At 32.6% G+C, this 18,561-nt stretch overlaps 1 pseudogene; it reads left to right on the forward strand.

Moving 5' to 3' along the window:
- The first annotated feature begins 956 nt into the window (after positions 1-956).
- Positions 957-18,561, forward strand: part of LOC127557055 (kelch-like protein 5) — a 79,800-nt pseudogene continuing 62,195 nt past the window's right edge.

Raw genomic sequence — 18,561 nt, forward strand, 5'->3', positions numbered from 1 at the left:
TCAAAAGTTTTCTTAAATCAAAGATCAGACTATGTGGCTTCTTTTATCAAAAATCTTCAGTAACCACAAAATACTCCTAGGACAAAATAAATATTCCCACTATGTTTATTGTCTTTATACTCTTGTTTCAAGTTCTCATTCTGTTTTAAATTTCAACTACACTACATTTGTGTACCCTATATTTCAGTTAAAATATTTTCATAACTAAGAATTCCATCTCTCTATACTCCCTTCTGATTTCCCATGCCCCACATGTTTACTGTTAAGCTACTATATGTTCTTCAAGTCATAGCTAATGCTTCTATATTCTCTGTAAACTTTTCTAGTATCTAAACTTTTCCAGTATCCTTTACCCTTTATAATTTCCTCCTTCTTCAAATTCTTCTATTTTTATTTATTGTTTTTATACACACCTTATTTCAAACAAGACAAAATTTTTTTAGGTCAGTGGTTATGTCTTATGTATTTACAAAGCTTAACCCCTTGAATATTTATATTTAATAAATGCTAATAAAATGGAATTGACATTTAAATTTAATGTTGTGGATATCAGGAATAATCTTAAAAACACAAAGAACAAGTGAGCATTTGTAGAGGGCCTGAACTCTGGAAAAGTATACTTAAATCAAGGACAGCAGGGTGCTTATAGTTAAGCACCTATTCAGTGTGATTGATGGGATAGTGCTTCTCTAGTTAAAAATATACATAATGTGATGTAATCACTCTAGTTGGCATATACTTAGTATGAAATGGTGATGTAATGGTTCTACAGCTGGCACATGCTCAGTTGCTTTAGTGATATATTTGAGGGCTGAGAGAACTGGGATCTTAGAGTCTCAGCCAAAGATACAAAGAAGACTTCAGACTACAGACTCCAGACTCCATCCAGCTTCATCATCAAAGTGATGTGAATTTTTGGTAAGGGCTAAACTAGTCGCTTTCATTTTTCAGCTGAAATGGGGCAAATGCTAAGAAAAGAGCCTCCTCCACCCAAAGAGAAGAACAGTGACACCATCAGCATCACCTATGCAGCAGCTTTGTGCAACCCCTATGATGAAATTACAAAAGGCATTAGGTAAAGCTAAAGAGGAAGAACAGGATACACTTAATTTGAGAATAGAAGCATATCCTATGATTGAAGAGTTTAACTCTTCAGTAAAAAAGAAGATATACTCATTTTAATATGGAAATTGTCAAAGCTCTGAAAAAGGATTGTACTCTTTATGGGTCTACATTGTCCTATGTGAAGATGTTATTAGAGAATTTGGCTTTTGAAATTTTAATCCATAATGATTGGAAATCTATAGAAAGGACATGGTTAGAATCTGGACAAAACTTGTTGTGGCTTTCTGTATAGTGAATTCTGCATAATACAAATCCAATGAAACAGACAACCTGCGGTCAATATAGCAGTCACCTTTGACTAACTAACAGGTGTAGTTCCTTATGCAGAAACTCCAGCACAGATTAATTACCCTTTTACAGTATCAGAGCAAATTGCTTTTGCTACTATCAAAGCATGGGGCACCCTCTCAGAAAGACAAGATAGAAGAAAAGCTTTCACGAAAATAGCACAAGGTCCAAATGAACCCTTTGCTGATTTTGTGAGACAGCTGCAGACAGCTATTGGTGAAAATGTAGCAACCGAGGTTATGATAAGACAACTTGCTAAAATAAATGCTAATGGGGTTTGTAGAAGAATTATACTAGGACTACACAAGGATACTCCTTTAAATGAGATCATTAGAAGCTGTGCCATAGTGGGCACAAATACCTTTTATATCCAGGCTATGATGCAGACTTTTCAAGATCAGAACATGGGAGGACAGGGGACCTTTCAGCAAGGGACTTCCAGAGAGACTCGTCAATGCTTTCAATATGGTAAAGTAGGGCTTCTGAAAGCTCAGTGTTGGCAAAAAGATAGAGTGAGAAAACAGGGTGGGAGAACAAGACCCAAAACCCCTTGTCCAAAATGCAACAAAGGCTTCCATTGGGTGTAATGTTCTCTGGTTTGATTTTCCAGTGGTCTCTGGGAGCAGCCTTTCTTGCAGTAAAGTAATCACCACAAGAGTAGACAAGGGTTAAAATCCAAATCCTTAATTATTGCAAAGTCTTGTCTCCTTTCTTGCAGCGCAGTTAGCTTTCTTATAGTCCATATTTTTTTTTTTTTTTTATTATCTCCTTCCTGGGGCTGGGTAGCTTTCTGGAGAGCCTTTCAGACTAGCCTTAGTCTCAGTGGAGAAACACAGGAGGAGAGCCTGCCACCAATGGCCTGACTGAAGATCATATGAATGCCTGTCCTTGGTTCTGAGAGCTTGAGCTCCTGCCTGTCTTCTGTGCCATCTGAAAACTTCTCCTCTGTGGCTCTCAGTCCTTGCTCGTATGCTCCACACTGAGTATAAACCAATCACTATATCTCTAGTAAAGCATTATTTGTTGTAAGTTAAAGTTAATCATAGTGAACTTAGAAAACATCATGCTAAACTAGATAACCATTTTCTCCTCAATTCTACTTATTACCTTGTTTCAAGTTTTGGCCCATAACAATTGAACATCAGAATGTAGAATGACTCAGAGAAATGGGAAGTGGGCCTTTACTCCAGGGCCCTAGGCAAAAAACACTTGGGGCATAATGGCAGCCAATGTTACATCCAGAGCATCTTTAGAAGTTCAGTACTCCAACATGCTCAATCAGCCACGAAGCAACCTGATGGGAGAAAGGGATTGCAATTGGGGAGAATAGAATTTTGTACAACTGGGACCACTGAGATATCCCCTGGAGAGATGAAGTCTGTCCCTGTCTGGCCTATAGAACCTTTGTCTCTAGTCAAAGTAGGCTTAACTATTTCACCTCCTGAAAGTACTTACAACATAATGTCTATCCATACACTGATTTGGGAATTTGGGGAATGTCTACACAATATCCCAGACACTGATACAGATAGAAAATGTGTCATTTATCACCCAGGAGAACTAGTAGCTTCAGATTTCCTGATATACTCCCGATAGGCAATTTGGTGATATATACCCAGATTTTTACTCCCAACAACAGAATTCAGGAGTATTCTGGACTGCAGCTGTTACAGTTGTCCATCCTATGCTCACTACCTATGTAAATGGCATACCATTAAAAAAGTTGATAGACATGGGTGCAGACTGTACAATCACTAGAGATGCCAGCTGGCTCAGTCATTGGCCATAGATTAAGACAGACAGCTGGGAAAACTCGAAATTAGTATGGCAGAAAGTAGGCATGGACTCATAGTTAACACTGTAAATGAAGATAAGAACAAAGTGGGTTCGTGATTTAGAATAAAGAATGAGATTATAAATAAATTAGAAGAACATAGGATAGTTTACCTCTCAGACTTGTGGAGGAGGAAGGAATTTGTGACCAAAGAAGAACTAGAGATCATCATTGATCACAAAATAGAAAAAAAAATTTATAGCAAGTAAAAAGCTTTTGTACAAATAGAACTAATGCAGACAAGATTAGAAGGAAAGCAAATTGGGAAAAAAAAATTTTTTTACAGTTAAAGGTTCTGATAAAGGCCTCATTTCCAAAATATATAGAGAATTGACTCTATAAGAAATCAAGCCAATCTCCAATTGATAAACGGTCAAAGGGTATGAACAGACAATTTTCAGATAATGAAATTGAAACTATTTCAACTCATATGAAAGGGTGTTCCAAATCACTATTGATCTTGAAAGGCAAATTAAGACAATGCTGAGATATCACTACACACCCGTGAGACTGATTAAGATGATAGGAAAAGATAATGATAAATGTTGGAGGGGATGCAGGAAAACTGGGACACTGATGCATTGTTGGTGGAATTGTGAATGGATCCAACCATTCTGGAGAGCAATTTGGAACTATGCTCAAAAAGTTATCAAACTGTGCATACCCTTTGATCCAGCAGTTTTACTACTTATATCCCAAAGAGATATTAAAAAAGGGAAAGAGACCAGTATATGCAAAAATGTTTGTGGCAGCCCTTTTCGTAGTGGCTAGAAACTAAAAATTGAATGGATGCCCATCAATTGGACAATGGCTGGGTAAATTGTGGTATATGACTGTTATGAAATATTATTGTTCTGTAAGAAATGAATAGCAGGATGACTACAAAGAGGATTGGAGAGACTTATATGAATTGATACTAAATGAAATGAGCAGAACCAAGAGATGATTATACACTTCAACAACAATACCATGTGAGGATCAATTCTGATGGAAGTGGATATATTCAGCAATGACAAGATCCAATTCAGTTCCAATTGATCAGTGATGAACAGAACCAGTTACACCCAGAAAAAGAACATTGGGAAATTAATGTGGAATGCTTTTATTTTTGTTTTTCTTCCCAGATTATTTTTACTTTTCTAAATCTGATTTTTTCTTGTGCAACAAGAGAACCATATAAATATGTATACATATATTGTATTTAAGATATATTTTAACATGTTTAACATGTATGAGACTGCCTGCCATCTAGGGGAGAGGGTGAAGGGAAGGAAGGGAAAAGTTGGAACAGAAGTGATTGCAAGTGACAATGTTGAAAAATTATTTGTGCATGTGTTCTGTCAATAAAAAGCTATAATAAAATATATATATAAATAAATACAATAAAATATGTCGTAAAAAAACAGAGCAACATTAAAAAAAATTTAAGGCAGACACCTATATGTCTGGCATAGGAGGATCAATAACAATTGAAACTAGTACTATCCCTTTGAGATGGAAATTTGAAGGGTGAAACAGGAGGGTTTTTTTTAACTCCTTTTGCAGTTGAAAAAATGCTCATCAATCTATGTACAAGAAACATCTTACAACAACTAGGATTACAATTGAGTACTTCGGTTTTTTAGGCAGGCTGTTGAAGGCCTACCAACATTCTTACCTGTTCCCATTCAATGGAAAACTGGTACACCAATGTAGGTAGAACAGGGGCCCTTAAAAAGTGAAAAAATTCAGGCCTTATTAGATATAGTATAGGAGAAACTTGATCAAGGACACTTACAACTTTTTCAGAGTCCTTGGAATTGCCCTGTATTTGTTATAAAAAAGAAATATGGAAAATGGAGGGTGTTGACTGATTTGATAAAAGTAAATGAACAGATGGAAACTATGGGAACTCTTCAGCCTGGACTTCCATCTCCTACTCAGTTGCCTAGAGAATGGCCTCTTTGGGTTATAGACATTGAGGATTATATAATCATTGACTATTATATCTCGTGAATGTAATCTATTCCAATGATCTAGTATCTTTGTTTTATATTATAGTTTTAGGTCTGGTACAGCTAGGCCACTTTGTTTCCATTTTTTCCCATTAATTGCCTTGAAAAATTTTACCTTTTATTCTTTCAGATGAAGCTTATTACTTTTTCTAGCTCTATATAGCAACATTGACTACTTTGACCTGGTTTAGAAGGTCAGTGGATCAGCAAATTAGCTTTGAGGCCTCCAATACAAGTAAAGAAGGCAAATAGCCCCTAAACTCCAGCATAACAGAAAGGACTTGGTCAGGTCTATTCAACACAGTGAGGGAAGCCTATAGCACCCATTCCAGAGCAATGAGAAGCACCTGTTGCCACAAAGAGGAACCTTCAAAACAATCTCTCCTGAACCCTAGAACCAGCCCTCAACATTTAAAAATTAGCAAAAAAAAAAGCAATAAGAGCTCTGAGAATAGACCACTACTATGGAGACAGGGGAGAACAGATCATGAACCCTAAAGACACTAAAGGCAAACATTTCCAGATTAAGCCTCAAAAGGTTTCTGAATTTGTCTCCAACTCAAAATGTTCTCTTGAAAGAATTCAAAAAGGATCTTAAAAGAGAAATAGAATCGAAATGGGGAAAGGAAATGACAGCTTTGCAGGAGGGTTTGGAAAAGGAAACATAAATTGACTGAATAAAACAATTCCTTAAATAATACATTTGAAGAAAGGGGAAAATATACAACTTCTTAAAAATAGATTTGGTGAAATGGAAAAAAGAAAATCCAGTGAATAAAACAACACCTTTAAAATTTCAATTCACCAAAGGCAAAAGGAAGTAAAAGAGAAAACTGAAGAAAATAACTCACTAAAAATTAAAATTGAATAAATGGAAATGAATGGCTCAATGAGATATCAAGAATCAGTCAAATAAACCAAAAAAAAAAAAAAAAATAGAAGAAAATATGAAATACCTCACTGGAAAAACAAGTGACCTGGAAAAATAGGTCTAGGAGAGAAAATCTAAAAAAAAAAAAAAAATGGACTACCTGAAAACCATCACGAAAAAATAAAAGCCTGGAAAACATCTTTCAAGAAATCATCAAGTAAAAGATCTCTGATATCATAGAACCAGATGCTGGAATAGTCATTGAAAAAATTCCTCTGCCCTGGGCCTCCAAAACCTTTTTGCCTAATTGAAATGGACCTTTCCTGAAGTTGTTCTGAGATATTTTATGCTGGAAATTTCTTACATTCCAAATATTGGTGGATTCTGTCACTCAAAAATCCATTCAGATTCTTGATCTGATGTTAATTGTGAGGGAAGTCAGGAAGAGTTTAGACAAACTACTCTACTCTATTTTGACTCAACCCCTTCAGTATAAGAGTTTAAAAAGAACACTGATAGAGTGAGTGTCTCTAGAAGAGTAGCCAGGATGATTACATCACATTAGTCCATGTTACATCAGACCCAGTAAAGTAATTGAGCACATTTAGCTAGGATAGAGAAAAAATGCAACATAAAATTAACATGATGGCTCTCTTTAAATATTTAAAGTTTTCTCATGTGAAGAAGGTAATGTACATGTTCTCTTTGACACTTGAAAGCAGAACTGGTGAATGTTTCAAAAAATTTCATTTAAATTAAATGTCAAGCAATATTTCTTAATATTAGAACTGTTAAAAACAACAACAAAAAAATGAATAAGGGGCTACCTCCATATATGATGCCCATACTGCATTCCAAGAACTTCTAATAAAAGCTAAATGACCAACTGGTGGATATTATGTGAGGAACCTTTTCTTGTATAAGTAGGATTAGATAGCCACTGACATCCCTGGATAATTCCCAAATTCTATAATTTCTGAGAGTGCATGTTGCCTTTAACAATGATTGTATTCTTTTGTATTTGCATATAACAATCTATATAATACTCTATCCTGAAATTTTTTGGTAATTTTTGTCTCACCAATCAATTATTAAGATTGGCTTTTTTTTTTTTCATTTTTTTTAAAACTTCAGGTATTTGACCTTTTTAAAAAAGATATTTTTGATGTAAGATTATCTAGAAGAAACAAATGATTCTTTTTGTCCCCATAAACATAAAGCCATCCAAGATAAACATCTTGATCTTATCTAAAGAAGTCAGATATTATTTTACTATTTCTTTTGGTAATTTAACCTCCATTTTTCTCTATATTGTGTTTCTTACAATTAAGTGCTGTCTTCTAGATAAACTTTAAATTACAAATTACAAATAAAAGCATTAGCATTATTATTGGCAGCACTAGCATAAGAACCCAAAGTTGCATAAGTTTTTAAGATTGCAAAAAATTATTTTATTGTGAATAAGTAGTACATTATTATTTTATTTAAGTAAGGAAACAAGGCACAAATATATTTTGGGTTTAACCCAGAGTCTTACAATTATTTAAAGTCAAGGTCTGGATTCAAAATGAAGTATTATGATGCTATAATTTGTAATCTTTACACTATGTAGCAAACTATACCATGATCATGCATTATCTACACTAACATCATTTTGAAAAAAAAAAGTATCAATTATGAATTTAAAAAATTAGTTTGTGCCTTTAAAGAAAAGAAAAAAGCTCCAAATACTAACAAGAAAGTTTTTAGACTGACTTTAGCAACTTTACAAGGATGAAAGTCTATATTTTATATCCCTGTGAGTATACGAAACTACTGATGAAGTAAAAACAGAAAATTAACACTGGGCCTGAGTCTTCCTAGTAATGTCCATATGGGAATTATGTAGAATATCTGAGATTGCAATTTGGCTTCATTCATTTTTGAAAACTAAGGGGTACTGAATAAAATGATAACATTTCAAATCTAAATGATAATTATTTTCAGGATAGTGTTTTCTAATTTTTATGCTATTCAAACAGTTAACAGTGGATTTAATACAAAAAATATCTGAAGCAAAAAAAAAATTGCTAAGAATATAATACCCATACTTGCAATTATTTTGTTATCTATTTAATAATTTAATCCTCAATATACCTCCTGCAGATGAGAAATTTCAGACACTAGCCTCATGGGTCTATTTGTTAATTTAAAGTTGATGAGGAGAGCTATCCTACATGTGTAACTATTTGATAATTTTTAAACTAGCTTCTTTGAGATCACTGAACATGATTCTGAATTTCTAGTTTTAAATGAACTGAATTGTTTATGTTCAAATCTATGCTGTTATATTTTTAAAATGTTTAAATCTAAATGCCCAAGTTTACGGCTAAATATGCCAATGAACTAGATTTTAGAGTTAAGTCATCTGGGAGCAACATAATAGAATGGAGGGCTAGATTTATTGTTAAGATGATCAGTGGTCAAGAGTTACTATTAAAACATATTTTATGACTATCAAATGTATCAAATGACAGCAAATGTTTATTAAACACAATGTATATTGGGTAAGAAGTCCCTCTCTGAACTTATCATTTCTCTATATAACTCTTCCAATTCAGTTTGGTTCAGCTGAATAAATTTTAACTACCTTCTGTAAGACACTATTCTAGGCACTAGAGTTACTAAGTCAAAACTGAAATAATCTTTATGCTCAAAGATCTTAAATTCTGCCAAGGTGTACGTAATACAACACATATACTATAAGTAAATATTGATTAATTGGGTAAAGGGTGTTGAAGAACACTAATAGCTTGGAGAATTTGTAAATGTTTATGTGGGAACAGGCACCTGAACTGAAACTTAAAGAAAACTAATGATTGTAAGAAGTAGAAATGAGGAAGGAGAGCAATTAAGACACTGGAAGTATTCTACACAAAGATATGAAAGCAGAATATGAGATGTCATATATTGCAGCCAACAAGTAGACCAAATTGGTTGGGACATGGAGCACATGATATAAAACAATAGGCCATAAGTTAGAAAGATAGACTCAAGTCAGATTATGAAAAGTCTCAAATCTTACACCAAGATTTAACAAGTTATCTGAGATATCTTAAACAGGAACACTAACATTAAATACAATGCAACCTATTTATTGATATGAAGTAACAACAAAACAAAGAAAGTACTCTATGAATGAATGATTTCATCATAAGTTTAGTCCTGTTTTCTTTTAGATTCTAGTCTTTCTCTAAACTCTATTTCACAAAATTTTTTCTGTACCATCATTACCACTTCCATTATCAAAAAAAAAAAAAAAAAAAAAGAAAGAAAGAAAGAAAAGGAAGAAAATGGCTAGAAGACAATTTTACTGTCTAATCTCCATCAAGACAGATAAGATATTGCATCCCAAAAGTTCTAATGCTTGATAGAAATCTATAGAGTGTGATATAAGAAATGTGTGTTCAAGGGAAGGAATGCTAGAGAATTTGGAGAGCACTGATATGTAAGGATGATCATATAGGATAAATTCAGTGAATTAGTGAATTGAGTTTTGTGTTAAGTTTTGGTTGTTACATTTTATGAGGAACATTAACAGATTGAAGTACATGTGAAGAATAGATATTTATTACAATTATATTGGTAGAATAGTGTAAGATTTGTGAAGTACCAAAAGGATGGTTGAAGGAACTCCATATGATTGTTCATAGTATATAGTGCTTTATTGTTTATAAAGTACCATTGCACATTATCATTTTATTTCTTTTTTATATCATATGAACATAGAATGGATAAGATATTGTCTCCATCTTAAAGATAGAATTGAGTAACCATAAAACTAGTTAATTGCAGATACAGACAAAAAAATACAGGTATTTTAAATATGAAAATAGTCGGTAGGAGAATTTCTTCCAAGAAAAATGATTGATTTTCTGTACCCCAAATCTATCAGGATGCCAGATTTCCTTAGACTGGGTAATAGAACGATTTAAAAGCTGTATCTCCCAAGCTAACCAAAAATATTTAATACAGATGGATATATTTAAGGGAATAATCAAATAATGTAATTTCTGTAAAATGTTTAGCACAGTACCTGGCACATAGCAGCTACTGAAAAAATGCTTGTTTCCTCCCTTTCCTTTATTAGAGATTATTACAATGTATTACTTTGCACAAGCTCCTTTGCTTACTTCTGATTCATTTTACCAAATGATAGCTAAACCAAATGCATTAATAACTGCTTGCTTACTGTAAGACCCTATAAAACAAATTAAACTATTTGTTGAGAATTATTTCTTTCATACAACAAAGTTTATATTCATTATTGCTTATTTACATAACCTAATGCTTCTTCTTGGTAGAGGAGGAAAATCGTGGGTTTTCAAAGACTAGGAGAGTATAGCCATATTCTATCAAGCAAGAAAAGCTTTAAGCAAAGGCTTCATGATAGACTGTCACCTGGAAACCAGAGGAAAGACATCTTTTCAAAATATTATTCACTAAATTGTGATTTTCTGGGGAGCCAGGGTTTCTAATGCAATCATTTACTAAGGTATTTGTGTCTGTGCTACAATTTGTGTTGGTGGATGGAGTGTCCACAAAAATGAAATTACAGATCATGGGGAAATTCTATTAAATATAATGAATTATTAATATATCAATGTTATATTTATATTAAGATATTCTAATGCATAATTTACTTTATAAAATCACATACATTGGACAGAAAAAGCAGTTATTATATTCTTTGAATAAAAAAAAGATGGGTAATTTCTGCTTTATATTAATCTACGTTTTGGTGATGAGGTTTATTAAATAATGATTTCCTGAGAAAATTTGTCTTCCAATAGTTGGCAAAACTAAAAAGAGGATAATCACAAACATACATATGAAAGAGAAAAATAATAGGTAAGAAATTAAAATACAACTGTCCTACACAAATTTGAGAGTTATTTTTTTTTTTGGTTTGAAGGGGAGAATTAATTCATGAAAAGAGAGAAATACTAGTCTAATGTTTTTCTGACCTGGAAAACTTTCTTGTAAAAGAGTTGTATTACCTGCTGTTTCCAGCAAGTAATATTCTTACTACTTTAAAGTGGTTAGAAAGCAAAGTCAACCTTATTAGGGAGTTGGTTTAAAAAATAGTTAAGAATTTGACTAAATATGAAAATGGCTTATGGGAGGGGAGGGAGGTGGCCAAAATATAGGTCAATCAATCTGTATTAAATGACAAAAGAAATTATTTAGGTAAAGGTAACTATTGGTATTCTATTTAGTTACACTTTTATCCTGTTTAATCATTCAATTAAGTTTGTTGAGTCTTCTATGTTTTACAGTATAGAATCTTACTTGTTAATAAATAACCTAACTGAAAATTTACAAGCCAATTTTCCTTAGAAATGAAATAGTGTCATTGCAATGCAATTCACAATAATAGAAAGAGAGACTCCCAAGAGAGTTAATACTTGCTCTCCTCTGAGTATGATTTAGTCTGATTTTGCTTCTTTCATCAGAAAGGCAGAAGCTCAAGGGAATATCTTTCATTATAACCAAAGGGTTTGAAAATTTGTTATTCATTATTGAAAATTAAAGACTAACCAGATTCATTAAGGAAATTAATTACACAGACAATTAGCTGTTGTTGTTGGAATTGCTTAAGATTTTAATTGTTTTGTTCCTACTGCAATATTATAAGCATATGACTCTGCTACTCTGTTAGCTGACATTAAAAATATAATTTAAAAGTGTGTAGATGTTGCACTTTTAAAAACTACCATGTGTTACTGTTTTTTTAAAAAGAGAAAGAACCCAAACAGGAAGTGAGGAGTTATATTGATCCAGGAAGTCTTTGGATTTCTCATTGAGATAATAGGGAAGGACACATTTCCAAAAGGTGTTGAATGCTTTGATTTTCTATAAAGGTTTTAGATGCAAAGGGTACATTTCTGACTTCAATTGCTCTTTTCCTCTAGATTCAGGACACCAAAGCTATTCAGAAATTGTATCAACATATTTAGTGTATGTTGAAGACCTATTTAATTAAATGCTATTATTTTATTTCACATGTAAGAGAGTTAATAGTTCTATCATTGCTTTATCAGATAATGTTAGCACTGAAAATTAGTGTATAAACAATATTAGTTCCTAGTACATAAACAATATTAGCTCCGAATACAAGAATGTATTGGAAAATTCATTCAACAATGTCCAATAAACTTTTTAAAAGCATACAAGAAGAATGTATAATTCACATTTTAAAAGCATCTACACGGATTAAAATGAAATTAAAACAAGTCAAATCAATTATTGGGATAGAATTTGTATAATAAGTTAATGATTTCTTATTTCCAAAATAAAAATTCAGTTCAGCCTTTCTAAATTCAAGTAACAGTTATCAATGTTTGCAGAAAACCATATTGAGTGCCACAAAAGATTAAAATAAACAAACAAACATAAACAAGAGATAATCTGACAATTCAGTGTGTTCCATTGGCAAAATATCTGTAGATCTCTTAGTAAGTACTTAATAATCTAAAGTAAGCACTTAATAAATTTTTGTTCCCTTCCTCCTCCTTCTGTTGTCAAACAACTTGAATACAACAATAGAAAACAGAAAGATCACTATCCTACTAAAGAAAAACTTTACAAGAATTACACTATCCTAAGGGAATAGGGAAGATCCAGAAGTTAAAGCCAGTATTAAAATTCATAGTCTAAGACTTGTTTACCTTTCTTTCCATTGAAGCATAATGCCTCATAAACTCATATGCTTCAATTAAAGTATCCTCCTTTTGAATCACTTTTAAGGGAAATCTAGGTCAACTAATTATAGGGATTAATCAATATTAATACAAAGCAATACAAGAAGAATATATAATTCAAATTTTCATATTCCAATTGAAATGATGGCATCTGACCTGTATTCCATATCTACTCATTTATATACCTCTTTCTACTCCATCCTTTTTGCTTTTCTTAACTTTTTTCTTTAATTCTTACAAATATATGGAAGGCTATATACTACCCAAAATCTCAATCTCTCCTTAACTATATATGGCTTCATTTTGCTTCTTATCCTGATTCTTCTTAAATTCCTTTTTTTTTTTTAAACCGTGCCAGATCTCATTACAAAAGAACTCACTTCTTCTGTATCCACTTGACAAGGATCTATTGTTTCTTCACATAACTATATCCCCATATATATTTCATACTTAAAATTAAATTATTCCCCATTTTCTACCAAGAAAAAGACACTCTGTCATCAGAATATTGTCAATTTCTTTATTCCTATAAAATATGGTCTTTCCCATTAAATGTTCTATTGCCACATCTTTTCTGGGATTTATGTTGACATAAATCCCACCAGTTCATGAATGACACAGAGATGGAAATTAAGTTTTTCATATGATAACAGGATTAAAAGTTTCAGATAACCTAGATAATTCTGTGAATAGGTGGGAAGTAACTCCTACCTTCACTTTAGTTCTCATCTTTTTTATATGGATATTTGAGTTCCCTTCCTACCCTTTGAATTAGTATGCTTATCCCCAGCTATTGTGATTGGAAGGCCTGGGATCCTCAAGGACTACCACCATAAGATAATTTTAAACTTACTTCAAGGTCCTAAGGATTACTTTGTTAAGGAGGAATGCATATCACCTTACTAACCATATTAGCTTTTGAGTTTCCATCAGTGAATTCTAATTAATTAAACTAATCACTAACAATAATGTTAATGATCTTAAACAGGAAATTATTTAGTAATAAAAATGCAAAAAAAATAATATGTATCTTTGAGGGAGAGTTGGCACATAGAGGAAACTAGCAGGAAAAAAATATTCAAAGGAAGAATATACATTTGATAGTTCTCATCGCCAGCAAGGAAATCTTTTTTTTTTTTTTTTCTTATATACTTAAAATTGCAAAGCATCAAGTTATTTCAACTTGAAATTAGCCTTAAATGTATAGTGTTGATTTGGATATAACTTCATTGTTAGTAAGAAAACAAAAAGCTCATTGATGGGCTAATCTCTTGGCATTAGAGACTAGTCTTGTCAGTCTATTACTAATCAAGATGCTATATTTTCTGTTAAAATAGCAGCGGAGATCATTGCAAAAGACTCCAGGTAGACTATAGGTAAATCAAACCAGGCTGGTAAAATTTTCACTTACTAGACTGCTTCATCAAACAATTAAATCACAGTACGCTTTCTGATGCCACTGCCGTCCCATAAATCTTTCATACCTCTCATTTTTATCCTCAAACCAGAAAGAAACACAAAAGACAAACAGGTACTTTGCAAGGACTTCACTTCTCTTAAGCTTTGGGAGAAACTGAAGAGTGATACATAAGATCAAAGGTCTTAACCAAAAGGGTTTGGACTCTTTTTAAGCAACCAGAAATCACATCTAAAGCTTCCTTTCAACTGATTGCTCCTGCTATTGATCTCTTGAGCAGCTCTGACAAAGCTGCTTTTCACCCCATGACAAGTATTTTGCCAGTTTTTTACTCTTCTGCTTTAACCTTAGATTCCTATTTCTATATCTTTTAACACTTCAAATTAGAAGCTCAGGGAATTCAATGAGTCACCTTTCATTTAAAATACACCAATTCAGCAAAGTTTCCCCAATGAAATCAACTAACCTTTTAAATCATCCCTTAGTCTCCTCCAAAATTAAATGGTTTCTCTCTTTTTTAGTTTACTTTTTAAAGTCTCAAAACATGCATTAATATTCATTTTTGTATGTTTGTTTTAGAATATTTTAGCACCTTGGTCACATTAAAAATGAATTTTCAATTCTTTATGCTTACAGTGTTTCAGATATATCGTCTTCATGGCTCCTTGAACTCTTTATTTTATTGATCCTTACATTTAACTCACTATTTTCAAAATGTAGATTTTTGAAATGGAAAGACAAGGAATATTTTAACCTAAAGCCTATTTTTTTTTTTAACAAATGAGGAGAATGAAGTCAAGATAATTTAAGGGATTTCTAAAAGGTCACTCAAATTGTGGTTAGCAGAACTGAGATGAGAAACCAGGGTTCTGACATTTCTTATTGTTCTTTCTTCTACTTCACGCTACCTTGCTCTTCATCAAATGCAAGTGATCATGGCTTCTATTATACAACCACAGATGTACTACCAAACTTCATACTTTCCAACTTGTATCTATGTTGTCTTTCTATGCCATGCATTATATATGTTCTTTAACCAATTAGTTAACAATTTCCTATTAGGTATTATTTGAAGAGATAAGAAGAGACTAATAGGATATTTTTTATCCAAAACTTAGAATCTTGCAGAAAAGCTGGCAAATATGTGGCCATCACTTTCATACAATAATGAAGGTAATGAAAAGTTACAAGCATATTGCCTCCAGATCAAAAGCTAAGGGAATATTATTTGATGATGATGATCAATCAACAATGTTTCAGAGAAAAGCATACATTTGAAAATATACTTGAAGCTTGAGCATCCAGAGATGAATACAAAGGGCATTCCAGGCTAAAAATATCTAGTGATATGATAAAATGCGTTATGTCTTTGAAAGATGGCAAATGGAAATTGTTCAGTGAAGAAATATAAGAAGAGAGAAATAGGAGGAAAAAATGTAAGTACAATATATTGACAAAGATCTTGACTGCTTTAGAGTCAAAAGGAAGATTATTGAAAGTTCTTGAGCAGGAAAGTGACATAATTCTAGCATAATGCTTTAGGAAGCATAGTATAGAAATACAATGTAGGAAAGGAAAAAAATGCAAATTAGAAGACAAACAACTCTGAAGTCTTTTACAATGATATAGTAAAAAATATTGAGAAAATATGGGTAGAAACTGAAGTTTATCTCCAGTTTATAAACAGTCAAAAGATAGAAAAAGATAATTTCCAAATAAACCACTTAAAATCATCAATAGTCATAAAAATGCTCTCTATCAATATAGAGAAATGCAAATTAAAACAGCACTCAGGTACCATTTCACACGTATCAGATTGGCTAAGATGACAAGAATATATAATGATAAATTTTGGAGGGGATGTGGGGAATGTGGGGAAATTGGTATAGTAATGGATTTTTGGTGGAATTGTGAACTGATTCAGGCATTCTGGAGAGCAATTTGGAACCATGTCCAAAGGGTGACAAAACTGTGAATATTCTTTGAACCAGCAGTACTAATATATATCTATATAGTTCTATATCCTAAAGGAATCATAAAAGAGGGAAAAGGATCAATATGTAAAAAACAAACAAACAAACAAACAAACAAACTATTTTTAGCAGCTCTTTTTTGCTGTAACAAAGGAAATTGAATGGATGTTCATTAATTGGGGAATGACTAAAAAGTTATGATATAAGAATATAATGGAATACTATTTTTCTATTAAAAATAATGAACAAATTGATTTCAGAAAAGTTTGGAAAGACAAGAACTAATGTTGAGCAAAATTGTAATGCTGGAGAAACTGAGGCAATATAGAGAGTAGAGAGTTTTTAATATTTCATTTGAGAGGGAGAGATTGTGCTGGGGCGGGGGGGGGGGGGGGGGGGGGGGGGGGGAATAGGATCCATGTTGTCCTCAAGGCTGAATAAGTCTCTTGTTTCAAAGTATCCAGCATTGAAAGTGAAATTTCAGGGATTTTTATAGGGCTCTAGTGAGAAAGGAAAAAGGCAGAAGGCAGAAAGCACTGGTGAGTGGGGGTTTTCAGGAATGGACAACAAATTCGTTTCTGACAGGACCATAAATTCTGATAATTTGGGAGTGAAGAAGGTAGTCAAACTAGAGACAAGAAGTGTGGAACAAGAGAGATAGAGAGTGCCATCTAGGTATCTGAGATGAACCATCTCCTCAATGGAATGCTAATGGTTAAGGCTCCCAGCCCTAATTTATATCAGTCCAAATGGTCAGGAAAAGGGGAGACATAGCATATTAACTCAGAGAAATTGAGATATTATAATTCAGAGAAACTTATGCAGGGAAACTAATACAGAGAAGTTGAGATATTATAATTCAGAGAAACTGAGGCAGAACAATTCAATGAAACTGTGGCATCACAGAATGAGCAGAACCAGGAAAACACATGTAGTTAGTAACATGATAAACTATAATAGACTTAGCTCTTCTCAGTAATCTAATGATTGATAACAATTTCAAAGATTTTGGATAGAAAATTCCATCTGCATCTAGAGAAAGAACTATAGACACTGAATATGGATTGAAGTATACCTTTTTTATTGTTGTTGCTTTTTCTTTTTTTTTTTTTTTTTCTTGTGCCTTTTCCCTTTTGACCTTGTTTTTTCCCCCAACATGATTTACATTTAAAACTGTATACAGAAAAAAAAAGGAGGGGAAAGATTAAAACAACAAAAAAATGAAAACTTTAAAAAATCCCTGCAATTTAGATAGAAGTTAAAGGATGTCACTGATCATATAAGAGGTTAGAAAAGTAAAAGAAGTTCTTAAGAATGACTCTAAGTTTTCTCACTTAAGAAACTTAAATAGTAATGATGTAACCATAATATGGGAGTTAGGAGGAAGAATTTATTAGAAGTAATGGGATTAGGCAAAAGAGAGAATATGTTTATTAAGTTGAATTTGTAGACACTAACACAACATTCAGATGGATCTTTCCAGCAAAAAGGAAAAAAAAAAAATTAGTGGAACCAAAGCTCTTTAAAAAGATTTGGATTGGCAAAACAGATTTAGTGTCCCTTCTCCCTTACTTCTCCATTATTAGTTGGGGATGAATCCATGAAAATTGATAAAATTTTCAAAGATACTTAGAAAGAGTCCTTTATGTGAAATATAAATTGCTAATACATGAGACAATGTCAAATTCCCTCCTGTATTTCCTCTATTTTTTTTTTTTCTTTTTCAGCTTACCCAATTGTTAGTTTAAAGAAATGACTATCTCAGTCTCCATCATGTCTGCTGCTTCCTTTTAAAGTAAATACATCTACATCTTCTTACCTGATCAAGATTTGGTGCTAGGAAGGTGCTAGGAAGTGAGAGGATAGGTGGTAGAAAAATAGCAAATCTTCTTAACTACTAAAAAACAATAAACTTTTTAATTTTTAATTAATTAAATTTTTAATTTAACTTTAACATATACTACTACTAGCTAAAATGTATATAGTATTCATCATGTTTCAGGCACTGCACTAAGTGCTTTTTAATTATTTCTCATTTGATCCTCATCATATCCCTTGGAGATAGATGATATTATCTTCACTTTAAATTGAGGGAACTGAGGCAAAGAAAAGATTAAATGACTTGTTCACAGCCACACAACTAGCAATTATCTGAACCTGACTTTGAATTCAGTTCTTCCTAACTCCAGACTTGGTGTTCTATCTATGATACACACCTCACTGATTTTTAACCTATACTCTATCAATTCAATTCAATTGAGAAAAAATATTAAGTATCAACTATTGCCAGATATTGTGCTAAGTGCTAAGATAAAG

The sequence above is a fragment of the Antechinus flavipes genome, chromosome 3 (genome assembly GCF_016432865.1).
Source record: "Antechinus flavipes isolate AdamAnt ecotype Samford, QLD, Australia chromosome 3, AdamAnt_v2, whole genome shotgun sequence".
Lineage (NCBI taxonomy): Eukaryota > Metazoa > Chordata > Mammalia > Dasyuromorphia > Dasyuridae > Antechinus > Antechinus flavipes.